At 34.4% G+C, this 15,782-nt stretch overlaps 22 non-coding genes across 22 annotated transcripts; all 22 read right to left on the bottom strand.

The window, feature by feature from the left end:
- Positions 1-3,747: 3,747 nt before the first annotated feature.
- On the bottom strand, positions 3,748-3,820 carry Trnat-agu. Its single transcript has one exon. It is a non-coding gene; the product is annotated as a tRNA-Thr (tRNA).
- A 241-nt stretch (positions 3,821-4,061) lies between these two features.
- Trnat-agu lies at positions 4,062-4,134 on the bottom strand. Its single transcript has one exon. It is a non-coding gene; the product is annotated as a tRNA-Thr (tRNA).
- A 552-nt stretch (positions 4,135-4,686) lies between these two features.
- Trnat-agu lies at positions 4,687-4,759 on the bottom strand. The gene has a single exon. It is a non-coding gene; the product is annotated as a tRNA-Thr (tRNA).
- A 241-nt stretch (positions 4,760-5,000) lies between these two features.
- On the bottom strand, positions 5,001-5,073 carry Trnat-agu. The gene has a single exon. It is a non-coding gene; the product is annotated as a tRNA-Thr (tRNA).
- An 868-nt stretch (positions 5,074-5,941) lies between these two features.
- Positions 5,942-6,014, bottom strand: Trnat-agu. The gene has a single exon. It is a non-coding gene; the product is annotated as a tRNA-Thr (tRNA).
- Positions 6,015-6,882: 868 nt separating this feature from the next.
- Trnat-agu lies at positions 6,883-6,955 on the bottom strand. Its single transcript has one exon. It is a non-coding gene; the product is annotated as a tRNA-Thr (tRNA).
- A 241-nt stretch (positions 6,956-7,196) lies between these two features.
- Trnat-agu lies at positions 7,197-7,269 on the bottom strand. Its single transcript has one exon. It is a non-coding gene; the product is annotated as a tRNA-Thr (tRNA).
- Positions 7,270-7,824: 555 nt separating this feature from the next.
- Trnat-agu lies at positions 7,825-7,897 on the bottom strand. The gene has a single exon. It is a non-coding gene; the product is annotated as a tRNA-Thr (tRNA).
- A 554-nt stretch (positions 7,898-8,451) lies between these two features.
- Positions 8,452-8,524, bottom strand: Trnat-agu. The gene has a single exon. It is a non-coding gene; the product is annotated as a tRNA-Thr (tRNA).
- Positions 8,525-8,765: 241 nt separating this feature from the next.
- On the bottom strand, positions 8,766-8,838 carry Trnat-agu. Its single transcript has one exon. It is a non-coding gene; the product is annotated as a tRNA-Thr (tRNA).
- A 1,182-nt stretch (positions 8,839-10,020) lies between these two features.
- Trnat-agu lies at positions 10,021-10,093 on the bottom strand. Its single transcript has one exon. It is a non-coding gene; the product is annotated as a tRNA-Thr (tRNA).
- A 241-nt stretch (positions 10,094-10,334) lies between these two features.
- Trnat-agu lies at positions 10,335-10,407 on the bottom strand. The gene has a single exon. It is a non-coding gene; the product is annotated as a tRNA-Thr (tRNA).
- Positions 10,408-11,274: 867 nt separating this feature from the next.
- Positions 11,275-11,347, bottom strand: Trnat-agu. The gene has a single exon. It is a non-coding gene; the product is annotated as a tRNA-Thr (tRNA).
- A 1,495-nt stretch (positions 11,348-12,842) lies between these two features.
- On the bottom strand, positions 12,843-12,915 carry Trnat-agu. The gene has a single exon. It is a non-coding gene; the product is annotated as a tRNA-Thr (tRNA).
- A 241-nt stretch (positions 12,916-13,156) lies between these two features.
- Trnat-agu lies at positions 13,157-13,229 on the bottom strand. Its single transcript has one exon. It is a non-coding gene; the product is annotated as a tRNA-Thr (tRNA).
- Positions 13,230-13,469: 240 nt separating this feature from the next.
- Trnat-agu lies at positions 13,470-13,542 on the bottom strand. Its single transcript has one exon. It is a non-coding gene; the product is annotated as a tRNA-Thr (tRNA).
- A 241-nt stretch (positions 13,543-13,783) lies between these two features.
- Positions 13,784-13,856, bottom strand: Trnat-agu. The gene has a single exon. It is a non-coding gene; the product is annotated as a tRNA-Thr (tRNA).
- Positions 13,857-14,097: 241 nt separating this feature from the next.
- Trnat-agu lies at positions 14,098-14,170 on the bottom strand. The gene has a single exon. It is a non-coding gene; the product is annotated as a tRNA-Thr (tRNA).
- Positions 14,171-14,411: 241 nt separating this feature from the next.
- On the bottom strand, positions 14,412-14,484 carry Trnat-agu. The gene has a single exon. It is a non-coding gene; the product is annotated as a tRNA-Thr (tRNA).
- A 240-nt stretch (positions 14,485-14,724) lies between these two features.
- Positions 14,725-14,797, bottom strand: Trnat-agu. The gene has a single exon. It is a non-coding gene; the product is annotated as a tRNA-Thr (tRNA).
- Positions 14,798-15,352: 555 nt separating this feature from the next.
- Positions 15,353-15,425, bottom strand: Trnat-agu. Its single transcript has one exon. It is a non-coding gene; the product is annotated as a tRNA-Thr (tRNA).
- A 240-nt stretch (positions 15,426-15,665) lies between these two features.
- On the bottom strand, positions 15,666-15,738 carry Trnat-agu. Its single transcript has one exon. It is a non-coding gene; the product is annotated as a tRNA-Thr (tRNA).
- Between the last annotated feature and the right edge of the window lie 44 nt (positions 15,739-15,782).

Raw genomic sequence — 15,782 nt, forward strand, 5'->3', positions numbered from 1 at the left:
TGGGAAAATTTAATTCCTAACAGGGACAATGTTGGCGCTGACACAAGCCACTCAAGAGGCCAAATTGATCTAGAGCTCCAAGTCCCGAGTCCCAGGGCTTTTTTTTCTCCTTATTCATCCTTGCCTTTGTCCACTGACAGAACATATCAAGGATTTGTCCTGCCCTGGTAAAATCTTCGTCACAAGAAACGAAAATGGTGACGTCATCAACAAAGGCTCTGACAGTGAGTTTTTCATTAAACAATGATATACCCTTGAGAACTCGAGATAAACGCACAAGCAAAGGCTCAATGTATAGAACAAAGAGATGGACAGATAGGGGGCATCCCTGGCGAATCGACTGAATATCACTTATCACCCCAGCCACCTCCGATCCGTTGAGGATTGACATTCCTGTTACAGAATACATAATCTGTAACCAACGGATGAAAGTGGTGGGGTAACCCATGACATCCAGAATCCTCCAGAGGACTTCCCTGTTAACCAGGTCGTAGGCCTTTTCAAAGTCAACTCCAACAATGGCAGCGCCCATACCCCGAATCAAAGAGTTGGAAGAGTCATGGCATCCCCGGTCATCAACAAATTGAATGACATCTCTGTAAAGACTTAAATTATCAAAAATCAATCTACCAGGTACCCCACCTTTTTGATGAGGCCCTATGGTAGAAGATAGTGTTGGCCTCAATCGTCTCGCTAAGACAGATGCCATGACTTTGTAGTCACAATTCAAAAGAGAAATTGGCCGAAAATTAGAAATTCCACAAAGTCCCGAAGACTTAGGAATTAGCCTGATCGCCGCTTGGCCCTGCGAAGACGTCAGAGTTTCCCTTTCCAGGATATGATTAAACATATCCAAGAAGTGGGGTGCGATCACGTCCCAAAATTCTACGTAAAACTCGTAAGGAATGCCATCGGTGCCAGGGGACTTGTTTGACTTCATTGCTATTAGAGCAGCTCTAATCTCAAGAAGGGAAATTGGTGCTGTTAGGTTTGGGGTTGGCTTAAAGCAATCTCTTACTCCTTCAAGGAACTCAGACCCTGCCAGTATGTCAGGAGAAGGTTGAGTCTTAAAAAATTTTGTAAAATGAGCAACAATTTCTGCTGAAATTTCCTCTTTGGTCGATAAGCAAGTGCCATTGGGGGCAATGATCTTATCAATGCAACATTTTCGATAATTATTCCTGGCACGATTTATGTGAAAAATACTTGCTTCCTCTACATCTGGCCCATCGAAGCAGCGGGAACGAATCCCATACCCTTTGAGTGTGCTCTCCTCCCAAGACTTTGAAAATTTTCTCAACTGTTGAAAGGCAACCCAATCAATGGTATCTGCTTCGGCCATTTCCTGTATGCAAGATTGATAGAAAAACTTAGTTTCTCTTATCAGCCTTGCTCTTTGCCTGGAATAATCCATCGAAATACGCTTGATACCCGGTTTCAGGACACTCTCCCACCAATTTGCTACATTACTTTCCCTAAGAGGATGATTAGCAGATTCCTGAATGAAATTGGTTACGTATTTCTGAAAACCTTCTTCTGACAATATTGAAGTATTTAGTTTCCACAATCCGGCAGGTGGTCTGCTACGATTTGGGAGATCAAGATTGCAAGTAAGTGTGGATTGTACCGACTGATGGTCACTAATCGATAAAGGCTGCAAACAAATATTTAAAAATTTATCCGCAAACGATCGACTAGCATAAATCCTATCAAGCCTAGAAGAACCGTCGTGGTAATGGAAAGTGTGGCCCGGATCACTATGATTTAGCTTTTTTCAGATGTCTACCAGATCAAGACCAGTAACCATCTCCTTCAAAGCATAGCTAACAACACTACTTGGGACAGGGAGGGATTGGATATTTGCCCTATCTTGGATGTCGTCAACACAATTAAAATCGCCCATCAACACGAAGGGCAGTCGAGTGGTAACCGAGTAGGCAGGAACGGTTTGACGAAGAAAATTGTTTCTCTCATTCTTTACCTGCTTACCTGACGGGGCATAGATATTAATAAACGTAAAACATTTTACGTCAATAGAGATAAGCCTTCCGTCAGGTTCAAGAAGCAGTCGAGAATACTCCAGACCATGTCTAATTAGAATGGCTGTTCCTTTTTGTTGGGACCGACATTTGCTAGCAAGTGGTAACAGCTTTCAATAATTGGGCAAGAGTGAAAGGCTACCTCTTGAAGTCCTACGATATCTAAATTACCGTCCCTGCAGAAATTTAAAAGAATTTGACGTCGCTCGACTGATCGAATACCTCCAATGTTGATAGAAGCGATTTTTAATTGTGAAGTCATGTGTTAGGTTTTTTGAGTACGGGAATGCCTGAAGTGGGTTTCGAATTTTGGGGCGTCAGGGTAGGTTTAAATCGTTTACTTCGTGGTACCGTGGGAATTTTCAGGGGGTCCTTAGTTTTGTCTGGATTAGTGGTATCAATTTCCCCCGTGTCGGGTTCCATTGATTCCATGATAATTGTCACTGTTTCCTGGTCTTCTGTCTCTGTGTGAGGTGCTACTATTTTGGATTTCGTAATTGGTTTCAAAGGATTTTCTTTCGGAGGTACAGATGCGGGAGTGGTAGCGGTGTCACATTCCATGGTTTCAGTTTCCAAATTATTAGTACTTCCTGAGAGTGAATCTTGTGATTCACTCCCCAGAGGTACCTGGGAAACCATGGAATTTGCTCCCACGGGAATTACTACGGGTGTCTGTTTAATAGTCTCTGTCTTTTTAGTCTTTTTGGCAACAGGTTTTTGGACAATGGTGGGTTCCTGGTTTCGTTTACTAACTACTACTAACTAAGAGGTCCCAACGAGACTCGAACTCGTGATCTCCTGCTTACTAGGCAAGCGCTTTGCCATCTAAGCCATGCGCCCATTGATGTAATTAAGCTGTTGACAATTAAAAATCTTTGAATGTGATGAAAACAGATCATGAAAACCAACAGTCTTTACAATCTCAAAGTATCATAAACATGTGATAATATCATAATTTTGTAACAAAATTATTGTCATTAGACTAGATATCGTATATCAATTTATACAAACTTTTAGAGACGATATCTTTTTAAACCCTAAAGATTAACACATAAATTTAATTACACAAGAATTTACTAATAGGTCCTAACGAGACTCGAACTCGTGATCTCCTGCTTACTAGGCAGGCGCTTTGCCATCTAAGCCATGCGACCATTGATGTAATAAGGCTGTTAACAATTAAAAATCTTTGAATGTGATGAAAACAAATCATGAAAACCAACAGTCTTTACAATCTCAAAGTATCATAAACATGTGATAATACTATAATTTTGTAACACAGTTATTGTCATCAGACTAGATGTCGTATATCAATTTATACAAACTTTAGAGACGATATCTGTATCTTCCCTAAAGATTCACACAAAAATTAATATTCACATTAATTTTCTAATAGGTACCAACGAGACTGGAACTCGTGATCTCCTGCTTACTAGGCAGGCGCTTTGCCATCTAAGCCATGCGACCATTGCTGTAATTAAGCTGTTGACAATTAAAAATCTTTGAATGTGATGAAAACAGATCATGAAAACCAACAGTCTTTACAATCTCAAAGTATCATAAACATGTGATAATATCATAATTTTGTAACAAAATTATTGTCATTAGACTAGATATCGTATATCAATTTATACAAACTTTTAGAGACGATATCTATTTATTCCCTAAAAATTCACACAGAAATTAATATTCACTAGAATTTTCTAATAGGTCCCAACGAGACTCGAACTCGTGATCTCCTGCTTACTAGGCAGGCGCTTTGCCATCTAAGCCATGCGACCATTGATGTATATAAGTGGTTGACAATTAAAAATCTTTGAATGCGATGAAAACAGATCAGGAAAACCAACAGTCTTTACAATCTCAAAGTATCATAAACATGTGATAATATCATAATATTGTAACAAAAGTATTGTCATTAGACTAGATATCGTATATCAATTTATACAAACTTTAAGAGACGATATCTATTTCTTCCCTAAAAATTAACACAGAAATTAATATTCACTAGCATTTTCTAATAGGTCCCAACGAGACTCGAACTCGTGATCTCCTGCTTACTAGGCAGGCGCTTTGCCATCTAAGCCATGCGACCATTGATGTAATTAAGCTGTTGACAATTAAAAATCTTTGAATGTGATGAAAACAGATCATGAAAGCCAACAGTCTTTACAATCTCAAAGTATCATAAACATGTGATAATACCATAATTTTGTAACACAGTTATTGTCATTAGACTAGAAATCGTATATCAATTTATACAAACTTTAGAGACGATATCTGTATCTTCCCTAAAAATTCACACAGAAATTAATATTCACATGAATTTTCTAATAGGTCCCAACGAGACTCGAACTCGTGATATCCTGCTTACTAGGCAGGCGCTTTGCCATCTAAGCCATGCGACCATAGATGTAATTAAGCTGTTGACAATTAAAAATCTTTGAATGTGATGAAAACAGATCATGAAAGCCAACAGTCTTTACAATCTCAAAGTATCATAAACATGTGATAATACCATAATTTTGTAACACAGTTATTGTCATTAGACTAGAAATCGTATACCAATTTATACAAAATTTAGAGACGATATCTGTATCTTCCCTAAAAATTCACACAGAAATTAATATTCACATGATTTTCTAATAGGTCCCAACGAGACTCGAACTCGTGATCTCCTGCTTACTAGGCAGGCGCTTTGCCATCTAAGCCATGCGACCATTGATGTAATTAAGCTGTTGACATTTAAAAATCTTTGAATGAGATGAAAACAGATCATGGAAACCAACAGTCTTTACAATCTCAAAGTATCATAAACATGTGATAATATCATAATTTTGTAACAAAATTATTGTCATTAGACTAGATATCGTATATCAATTCATACAAACTTTTAGAGACGATATCTATTTCTTCCCTAAAAATTCACACAGAAATTAATATTCACTAGCATTTTCTAATAGGTCCCAACGAGACTCGAACTCGTGATCTCCTGCTTACTAGGCAGGCGCTTTGCCATCTAAGCCATGCGACCATTGATGTATATAAGTGGTTGACAATTAAAAATGTTTGAATGGGATGAAAACAGATCATGAAAACCAACAGTCTTTACAATCTCAAAGTATCATAAACATGTGATAATATCATAATTTTGTAACAAAATTATTGTCATTAGACTAGATATCGTATATCAATCTATACAAACTTTTAGAGACGATATCTTTTTAAACCCTAAAGATTAACACAGAAATTTAATTACACAAGAATTTACTAATATGTCCCAACGAGACCCGAACTCGTGATCTCCTGCTTACTAGGCAGGCGCTTTGCCATCTAAGCCATGCGACCATTAATGTAATTAAGCTGTTGACAATTAAAAATATTTGAATGTTATGAAAACAGATCATGAAAACCAACAGTTTTTACAATCTCAAAGTATAATAAACATGTGACAATATCATAATTTTGTATCAACATTATTGTCATTAGACTAGATATCGTATATCAATTTATACAAACTTTTAGAGACGATATCTTTTTAAACCCTAAAGATTAACACAGAAATTTAATTACACAAGAATTTACTAATATGTCCCAACGAGACTCGAACTCGTGATCTCCTGCTTACTAGGCATGCGCTTTGCCATCTAAGCCATGCGACCATTTATGTAATTAAGCTGTTGACAATTAAAAATCTTTGAATGTGATGAAAACAGATCATGAAAGCCAACAGTCTTTACAATCTCAAAGTATCATAAACATGTGATAATACCATAATTTTGTAACACAGTTATTGTCATTAGACTAGAAATCGTATACCAATTTATACAAACTTTAGAGACGATATCTGTATCTTCCCTAAAAATTCACACAGAAATTAATATTCACATGAATTTTCTAATAGGTCCCAACGAGACTCGAACTCGTGATCTCCTGCTTACTAGGCAGGCGCTTTGCCATCTAAGCCATGCGACCATTAATGTAATTAAGCTGTTGACATTTAAAAATCTTTGAATGAGATGAAAACAGATCATGGAAACCAACAGTCTTTACAATCTCAAAGTATCATAAACATGTGATAATATCATAATTTTGTAACAAAATTGTTGTCATTAGACTAGATATCGTATATCAATTTATACAAACTTTTAGAGACGATATCTATTTCTTCCCTAAAAATTCACACAGAAATTAATATTCACTAGCATTTTCTAATAGGTCCCAACGAGACTCGAACTCGTGATCTCCTGCTTACTATGCAGGCGCTTTGCCATCTAAGCCATGCGACCATTGATGTATATAAGTGGTTGACAATTAAAAATCTTTGAATGTGATGAAAACAGATCATGAAAACCAACAGTCTTTACAATCTCAAAGTATCATAAACATGTGATAATATCATAATTTTGTAACAAAATTATTGTCATTAGACTAGATATCGTGTATCAATTTATACAAACTTTTAGAGACGATATCTATTTCTTCCCTAAAAATTCACACAGAAATTAATATTCACTAGCATTTTCTAATAGGTCCCAACGAGACTCGAACTCGTGATCTCCTGCTTACTAGGCAAGCGCTTTGCCATCTAAGCCATGCGACCATTGATGTAATTAAGCTGTTGACAATTAAAAATCTTTGAATGTGATGAAAACAGATCATGAAAGCCAACAGTCTTTACAATCTCAAAGTATCATAAACATGTGATAATACCATAATTTTGTAACACAGTTATTGTCATTAGACTAGAAATCGAATATCAATTTATACAAACTTTAGAGACGATATCTGTATCTTCCCTAAAAATTCACACAGAAATTAATATTCACTAGCATTTTCTAATAGGTCCCAACGAGACTCGAACTCGTGATCTCCTGCTTACTAGGCAGGCGCTTTGCCATCTAAGCCATGCGACCATTGATGTAATTAAGCTGTTGACAATTAAAAATCTTTGAATGTGATGAAAACAGATCATGAAAGCCAACAGTCTTTACAATCTCAAAGTATCATAAACATGTGATAATATCATAATTTTGTAACAAAATTATTGTCATTAGACTAGATATCGTATATCAATTTATACAAACTTTTAGAGACGATATCTGTATCTTCCCTAAAAATTCACACTGAAATTAATATTCACAAGAATTTTCTATTAGGTCCCAACGAGACTCGAACTCGTGATCTCCTGCTTACTAGGCAGGCGCTTTGCCATCTAAGCCATGCGACCATTGCTATAATTAAGCTGTTGACAATTAACAATCTTTGAATGTGTTGAAAACAGATCATGAAAACCAACAGTCTTTACAATCTCAAAGTATCATAAACATGTGATAATATCATAATTTTGTAACAAAATTATTGTCATTAGACTAGATATCGTATATCAATTTATACAAACTTTTAGAGACGATATCTATTTCTTCCCTAAAAATTCTCATAGATATTAATATTCACTAGAATTTTCTAATAGGTCCCAACGAGACTCGAACTCGTGATCTCCTGCTTACTAGGCAGGCGCTTTGCCATCTAAGCCTTGCGACCATTGATGTATATAAGTGGTTGACAATTAAAAATCTTTGAATGTGATGAAAACAGATCATGAAAACCAACAGTCTTTACAATCTCAAAGTATCATAAACATGTGATAATATCATAATTTTGTAACAAAATTATTGTCATTAGACTAGATATCGTATATCAATTTATACAAACTTTTAGAGACGATATCTATTTCTTCCCTAAAAATTCACACAGAAATTAACATTCACTAGAATTTTCTAATAGGTCCCAACGAGACTCGAACTCGTGATCTCCTGCTTACTAGGCAGGCGCTTTGCCATCTAAGCCATGCGACCATTTATGTAATTAAGCTGTTGACAATTAAAAATCTTTGAATGTGATGAAAACAGATCATGAAAGCCAACAGTCTTTACAATCTCAAAGTATCATAAACATGTGATAATACCATAATTTTGTAACACAGTTATTGTCATTAGACTAGAAATCGTATACCAATTTATACAAACTTTAGAGACGATATCTGTATCTTCCCTAAAATTTCACACAGAAATTAATATTCACATGAATTTTCTAATAGGTCCCAACGAGACTCGAACTCGTGATCTCCTGCTAACTAGGCAGGCGCTTTGCCATCTAAGCCATGCGACCATTGATGTAATTAAGCTGTTGACATTTAAAAATCTTTGAATGAGATGAAAACAGATCATGGAAACCAACAGTCTTTACAATCTCAAAGTATCATAAACATGTGATAATATCATAATTTTGTAACAAAATTATTGTCATTAGACTAGATATCGTATATCAATTTATACAAACTTTTAGAGACGATATCTGTATCTTCCCTAAAAATTCACATAGAAATTAATTTTCACAAGAATTTTCTATTAGGTCCCAACGAGACTCGAACTCGTGATCTCCTGCTTACTAGGCAGGCGCTTTGCCATCTAAGCCATGCGACCATTGCTGTAATTAAGCTGTTGACAATTAACAATCTTTGAATGTGTTGAAAACAGATCATGAAAACCAACAGTCTTTACAATCTCAAAGTATCATAAACATGTGATAATATCATAATTTTGTAACAAAATTATTGTCATTAGACTAGATATCGTATATCAATTTATACAAACTTTTAGAGACGATATCTATTTCTTCCCTAAAAATGCACACAGAAATTAATATTCACTAGATTTATCTAATAGGTCCCAACGAGACTCGAACTCGTGATCTCCTGCTTACTAGGCAGGCGCTTTGCCATCTAAGCCATGCGACCATTGATGTATATAAGTGGTTGACAATTAAAAATCTTTGAATGTGATGAAAACAGATCATGAAAACCAACAGTCTTTACAATCTCAAAGTATCATAAACATGTGATAATATCATAATTTTGTAACAAAATTATTGTCATTAGACTAGATATCGTATATCAATTTATACAAACTTTTAGAGACGATATCTATTTCTTCCCTAAAAATTCACACAGAAATTAATATTCACTAGAATTTTCTAATAGGTCCCAACGAGACTCGAACTCGTGATCTCCTGCATACTAGGCAGGCGCTTTGCCATCTAAGCCATCCGACCATTGATGTAATTAAGCTGTTGACAATTAAAAATCTTTGAATGTGATGAAAACAGATCATGAAAGCCAACAGTCTTTACAATCTCAAAGTATCATAAACATGTGATAATACCATAATTTTGTAACACAGTTATTGTCATTAGACTAGAAATCGTATACCAATTTATACAAACTTTAGAGACGATATCTGTATCTTCCCTAGAAATTCACACAGAATTTAATATTCACATGAATTTTCTAATAGGTCCCAACGAGACTCGAACTCATGATCTCCTGCTTACTAGGCAGGCGCTTTGCCATCTAAGCCATGCGACCATTGATGTAATTAAGCTGTTGACATTTAAAAATCTTTGAATGAGATGAAAACAGATCATGGAAACCAACAGTCTTTACAATCTCAAAGTATCATAAACATGTGATAATATCATAATTTTGTAACAAAATTATTGTCATTAGACTAGATATCGTATATCAATTTATACAAACTTTTAGAGACGATATCTGTATCTTCCCTAAAAATTCACATAGAAATTAATATTCACAAGAATTTTCTATTAGGTCCCAACAAGACTCGAACTCGTGATCTCCTGCTTACTAGGCAGGCGCTTTGCCATCTAAGCCATGCGACCATTGCTATAATTAAGCTGTTGACAATTAACAATCTTTGAATGTGTTGAAAACAGATCATGAAAACCAACAGTCTTTACAATCTCAAAGTATCATAAACATGTGATAATATCATAATTTTGTAACAAAATTATTGTCATTAGACTAGATATCGTATATCAATTTATACAAACTTTTAGAGACGATATCTATTTCTTCCCTAAAAATTCACACAGAAATTAATATTCACTAGATTTTTCTAATAGGTCCCAACGAGACTCGAACTCGTGATCTCCTGCTTACTAGGCAGGCGCTTTGCCATCTAAGCCATGCGACCATTGATGTATATAAGTGGTTGACAATTAAAAATCTTTGAATGTGATGAAAACAGATCATGAAAACCAACAGTCTTTACAATCTCAAAGTATCATAAACATGTGATAATATCATAATTTTGTAACAAAATTATTGTCATTAGACTAGATATCGTATATCTATTTATACAAACTTTTAGAGACGATATCTATTTCTTCCCTAAAAATTCACACAGAAATTAATATTCACTAGAATTTTCTAATAGGTCCCAACGAGACTCGAACTCGTGATCTCCTGCTTACTAGGCAGGCGCTTTGCCATCTAAGCCATGCGACCATTGCTGTAATTACGCTGTTGACAATTAACAATCTTTGAATGTGTTGAAAACAGATCATGAAAACCAACAGTCTTTACAATCTCAAAGTATCATAAACATGTGATAATATCATAATTTTGTAACAAAATTATTGTCATTAGACTAGATATCGTATATCAATTTATACAAACTTTTAGAGACGATATCTATTTCTTCCCTAAAAATTCACACAGAAATTAATATTCACATGAATTTTCTAATAGGTCCCAACGAGACTCGAACTCGTGATCTCCTGCTTACTAAGCAGGCGCTTTGCCATCTAAGCCATGCGACCATTGCTGTATATAAGTGGTTGACAATTAAAAATCTTTGAATGTGATGAAAACAGATCATGAAAGCCAACAGTCTTTACAATCTCAAAGTATCATAAACATGTGATAATACCATAATTTTGTAACACAGTTATTGTCATTAGACTAGAAATCGTATATCAATTTATACAAACTTTAGAGACGATATCTGTATCTTCCCTAAAAATTCACACAGAAATTAATATTCACATGAATTTTCTAATAGGTCCCAACGAGACTCGAACTCGTGATCTCCTGCTTACTAGGCAGGCGCTTTGCCATCTAAGCCATGCGACTATTGATGTAATTAAGCTGTTAACAATTAAAAATCTTTGAATGTGATGAAAACAGATCATGAAAGCCAACAGTCTTTACAATCTCAAAGTATCATAAACATGTGATAATACCATAATTTTGTAACACAGTTATTGTCATTAGACTAGAAATCGTATATCAATTTATACAAACTTTAGAGACGATATCTGAATCTTCCCTAAAAATTCACACAGAAATTCATATTCACATGAATTTTCTAATAGGTCCCAACGAGACTCGAACTCGTGATCTCCTGCTTACTAGGCAGGCGCTTTGCCATCTAAGCCATGCGACCATTGATGTAATTAAGCTGTTGACAATTAAAAATATTTGAATGTTATGAAAACAGATCATGAAAACCAACAGTCTTTACAATCTCAAAGTATAATAAACATGTGATAATATCATAATTTTGTAACAAAATTATTGTCATTAGACTAGATATCGTATATCAATCTATACAAACTTTTAGAGACGATATCTTTTTAAACCCTAAAGATTAACACAGAAATTTAATTACACAAGAATTTACTAATATGTCCCAACGAGACCCGAACTCGTGATCTCCTGCTTCCTAGGCAGGCGCTTTGCCATCTAAGCCATGCGACCATTGATGTAATTAAGCTGTTGACATTTAAAAATATTTGAATGTTATGAAAACAGATCATGAAAACCAACAGTTTTTACAATCTCAAAGTATAATAAACATGTGATAATATCATAATTTTGTATCAACATTATTGTCATTAGACTAGATATCGTATATCAATTTATACAAACTTTTAGAGACGATATCTTTTTAAACCCTAAAGATTAACACAGAAATTTAATTACACAAGAATTTACTAATATGTCCCAACGAGACTCGAACTCGTGATCTCCTGCTTACTAGGCATGCGCTTTGCCATCTAAGCCATGCGACCATTTATGTAATTAAGCTGTTGACAATTAAAAATCTTTGAATGTGATGAAAACAGATCATGAAAGCCAACAGTCTTTACAATCTCAAAGTATCATAAACATGTGATAATACCATAATTTTGTAACACAGTTATTGTCATTAGACTAGAAATCGTATACCAATTTATACAAACTTTAGAGACGATATCTGTATCTTCCCTAAAAATTCACACAGAAATTAATATTCACATGAATTTTCTAATAGGTCCCTCGAGACTCGAACTCGTGATCTCCTGCTTACTAGGCAGGCGCTTTGCCATCTAAGCCATGCGACCATTAATGTAATTAAGCTGTTGACATTTAAAAATCTTTGAATGAGATGAAAACAGATCATGGAAACCAACAGTCTTTACAATCTCAAAGTATCATAAACATGTGATAATATCATAATTTTGTAACAAAATTATTGTCATTAGACTAGATATCGTATATCAATTTATACAAACTTTTAGAGACGATATCTATTTCTTCCCTAAAAATTCACACAGAAATTAATATTCACTAGCATTTTCTAATAGGTCCCAACGAGACTCGAACTCGTGATCTCCTGCTTACTAGGCAGGCGCTTTGCCATCTAAGCCATTCGACCATTGATGTATATAAGTGGTTGACAATTAAAAATCTTTGAATGTGATGAAAACAGATCATGAAAACCAACAGTCTTTACAATCTCAAAGTATCATAAACATGTGATAATATCATAATTTTGTAACAAAATTATTGTCATTAGACTAGATATCGTATATCAATTTATACAAACTTTTAGAGACGATATCTATTTCTTCCCTAAAAATTCACACAGAAATTAATATTCACTAGCATTTTCTAATAGGTCCCAACGAGACTCGAACTCGTGATCTCCTGCTTACTAGGCAGGCGCTTTGCCATCTAAGCCATGCGACCATTGATGTATATAAGTGGTTGACAATTAAAAATCTTTGAATGTGATGAAAACAGATCATGAAAACCAACAGTCTTTACAATCTCAAAGTATCATAAACATGTGATAATATCATAATTTTGTAACAAAATTATTGTCATTAGACTAGATATCGTATATCAATTTATACAAACTTTTAGAGACGATATCTATTTCTTCCCTAAAAATTCACATAGAAATTAATATTCACTAGCATTTTCTAATAGGTCCCAACGAGACTCGAACTCGTGATCTCCTGCTTACTAGGCAGGCGCTTTGCCATCTAAGCCATGCGACCATTGATGTAATTAAGCTGTTGACAATTAAAAATCTTTGAATGTGATGAAAACAGATCATGAAAGCCAACAGTCTTTACAATCTCAAAGTATCATAAACATGTGATAATACCATAATTTTGTAACACAGTTATTGTCATTAGACTAGAAATCGTATATCAATTTATACAAACTTTAGAGACGATATCTGTATCTTCCCTAAAAATTCACACAGAAATTAATATTCACATGAATTTTCTAATAGGTCCCAACGAGACTCGAACTCGTGATCTCCTGCTTACTAGGCAGGCGCTTTGCCATCTAAGCCATGCGACCATTGATGTAATTAAGCTGTTGACAATTAAAAATCTTTGAATGTGATGAAAACAGATCATGAAAGCCAACAGTCTTTACAATCTCAAAGTATCATAAACATGTGATAATATCATAATTTTGTAACAAAATTATTGTCATTAGACTAGATATCGTATATCAATTTATACAAACTTTTAGAGACGATATCTGTATCTTCCCTAAAAATTCACATAGAAATTAATATTCACAAGAATTTTCTATTAGGTCCCAACGAGACTCGAACTCGTGATCTCCTGCTTACTAGGCAGGCGCTTTGCCATCTAAGCCATGCGACCATTGCTATAATTAAGCTGTTGACAATTAACAATCTTTGAATGTGTTGAAAACAGATCATGAAAACCAACAGTCTTTACAATCTCAAAGTATCATAAACATGTGATAATATCATAATTTTGTAACAAAATTATTGTCATTAGACTAGATATCGTATATCAATTTATACAAACTTTTAGAGACGATATCTATTTCTTCCCTAAAAATTCACACAGAAATTAATATTCACTAGAATTTTCTAATAGGTCCCAACGAGACTCGAACTCGTGATCTCCTGCTTACTAGGCAGGCGCTTTGCCATCTAAGCCATGCGACCATTGATGTATATAAGTGGTTGACAATTAAAAATCTTTGAATGTGATGAAAACAGATCATGAAAACCAACAGTCTTTACAATCTCAAAGTATCATAAACATGTGATAATATCATAATTTTGTAACAAAATTATTGTCATTAGCCTAGATATCGTATATCAATTTATACAAACTTTTAGAGACGATATCTATTTCTTCCCTAAAAATTCACACAGAAATTAACATTCACTAGAATTTTCTAATAGGTCCCAACGAGACTCGAACTCGTGATCTCCTGCTTACTAGGCAGGCGCTTTGCCATCTAAGCCATGCGACCATTTATGTAATTAAGCTGTTGACAATTAAAAATCTTTGAATGTGATGAAAACAGATCATGAAAGCCAACAGTCTTTACAATCTCAAAGTATCATAAACATGTGATAATACCATAATTTTGTAACACAGTTATTGTCATTAGACTAGAAATCGTATACCAATTTATATTAACCTTAGAGACGATATCTGTATCTTCCCTAAAAATTCACACAGAAATTAATATTCACATGAATTTTCTAATAGGTCCCAACGAGACTCGAACTCGTGATCTCCTGCTTACTAGGCAGGCGCTTTGCCATCTAAGCCATGCGACCATTGCTGTAATTAAGCTGTTGACAATTAACAATCTTTGAATGTGTTGAAAACAGATCATGAAAACCAACAGTCTTTACAATCTCAAAGTATCATAAACATGTGATAATATCATAATTTTGTAACAAAATTATTGTCATTAGACTAGATATCGTATATCAATTTATACAAACTTTTAGAGACGATATCTATTTCTTCCCTAAAAATTCACACAGAAATTAATATTCACTAGAATTTTCTAATAGGTCCCAACGAGACTCGAACTCGTGATCTCCTGCTTGCTAGACAGGCGCTTTGCCATCTATGCCATGCGACCATTGATGTATATAAGTGGTTGACAATTAAAAATCTTTGAATGTGATGAAAACAGATCATGAAAACCAACAGTCTTTACAATCTCAAAGAATCATAAACATGTGATAATATCATAATTTTGTAACAAAATTATTGTCATTAGACTAGATATCGTATATCAATTTATACAAACTTTTAGAGACGATATCTATTTCTTCCCTAAAAATTCACTCAGAAATGAATATTCACTAGCATTTTCTAATAGGTCCCAACGAGACTCGAACTCGTGATCTCCTGCTTACTAGGCAGGCGCTTTGCCATCTAAGCCATGCGACCATTGATGTAATTAAGCTGTTGACAATTAAAAATATTTGAATGTGATGAAAACAGATCATGAAAGCCAACAGTCTTTACAATCTCAAAGTATCATAAACATGTGATAATACCATAATTTTGTAACACAGTTATTGTCATTAGACTAGAAATCGTATATCAATTTATACAAACTTTAGAGACGATATCTGTATCTTCCCTAAAAATTCACACAGAAATTAATATTCACATGAATTTTCTAATAGGTCCCAACGAGACTCGAACTCGTGATCTCCTGCTTACTAGGCAGGCGCTTTGCCATCTAAGCCATGCGACCATTGATGTAATTAAGCTGTTGACAATTAAAAATCTTTGAATGTG

This window comes from Daphnia magna, linkage group LG7 (genome assembly GCF_020631705.1).
Source record: "Daphnia magna isolate NIES linkage group LG7, ASM2063170v1.1, whole genome shotgun sequence".
Classification (NCBI taxonomy): domain Eukaryota; kingdom Metazoa; phylum Arthropoda; class Branchiopoda; order Diplostraca; family Daphniidae; genus Daphnia; species Daphnia magna.